The following is a 1,166-nucleotide window of genomic DNA, read 5'->3' as shown; positions in this document are numbered from 1 at the left end:
TGGTTGTGAGCCACTATGTGGTTGCTGGGAATTGAACTCAGGACCTTTGGAAGAGCAGGCAATGCTCTTAACCTCTGAGCCATCTCTCCAGCCCTAGAACGTAATGTTTAATTACCCTGACTGTTTGTTTTGGAAATGGTCAAGCTAAGGAGCCCAAGGCAGACACAGTCTAGTTGCACCGTGTCAGCCTCCCCAGTGCTGGGATTCCAAGCAGGTGACACCGCGCCCAGTTTTCTTTTGTTGTTTTGGGTTTTGTTTGTTTTTTTCAAGACAGGATAGAGTAGCTTTGGAGCAGCTCTTGTATAGACAGGCTGGCCTTGAACTCATAGAGTTCCACCTACTTCTGCCTCCCCCCCCCCCCAGTGCTGGGATTAGAGGCGTGTGCCACCACCACCCAGCTCCACACCCAGTTTTCTGATAGTTTCCATATGACATATCTTTAGCTGTCCCTGATAACTGGCCTTTCTTTCCAGTGAAGAAAATAATTGAGGGGGACACTATAGCCACAGTCTCCACAGTCTCCCCAAACCCGTGCCCGAGAGCAGACATTCCTTTGGTAGTCCCAGCCTGTGGGTCGCATCTTCAGTCACACAGGGCTCAGTAGAAGTATGAATGGAATGTTAGTCAAGTGTGTTGTCACAAGCCTGAGGGCGCTGTTGTCAACACCTGTAAGCACAGCTATCAGCAAAAACAACTTCTTTGGATCCTGGTTAATGTCTTCTTTCCCTACTTTTAGACAAGGTATGGCTGTTTTAAGAGTTTCCAATATTTTTCTCTTTTTTAAAGATTTATTTATTTATTTATTTATTTTGTATACAGTGTTCTGTCTGCATGTATGCCTTCAGGCCAGAAGAGGACACAGGATTTCATTAAGATGATGGTGAGCCACCATGTGGTTGCTGGGAATTGAACTCAGGACCTCTGGAAGAACAAACAGTGTGCTCTTAACCTCTGAGCCATCTGAGCCCTGAGGTTTTTTTTTTTGTTGTTTTTTGTTTTTTTTTTTTCGAGACAGGGTTTCACCGTAGCTTTTGTTTCCTGTCCTGGAACTAGCTCTTGTAGACCAGTAGCTTTTGTTTCCTGTCCTGGAACTAGCTCTTGTAGACCAGGCTGGCCTCGAACTCACAGAGATCCGCCTGCCTCTGCCTCCCGAGTGCTGGGATTAA

This window comes from Microtus ochrogaster, chromosome 17, assembly GCF_000317375.1.
Source record: "Microtus ochrogaster isolate Prairie Vole_2 chromosome 17, MicOch1.0, whole genome shotgun sequence".
NCBI classification, from domain to species: domain Eukaryota; kingdom Metazoa; phylum Chordata; class Mammalia; order Rodentia; family Cricetidae; genus Microtus; species Microtus ochrogaster.
The sequence above is the reverse complement of the archived record's forward strand: the minus strand, read 5'-3'. Positions refer to the sequence as shown.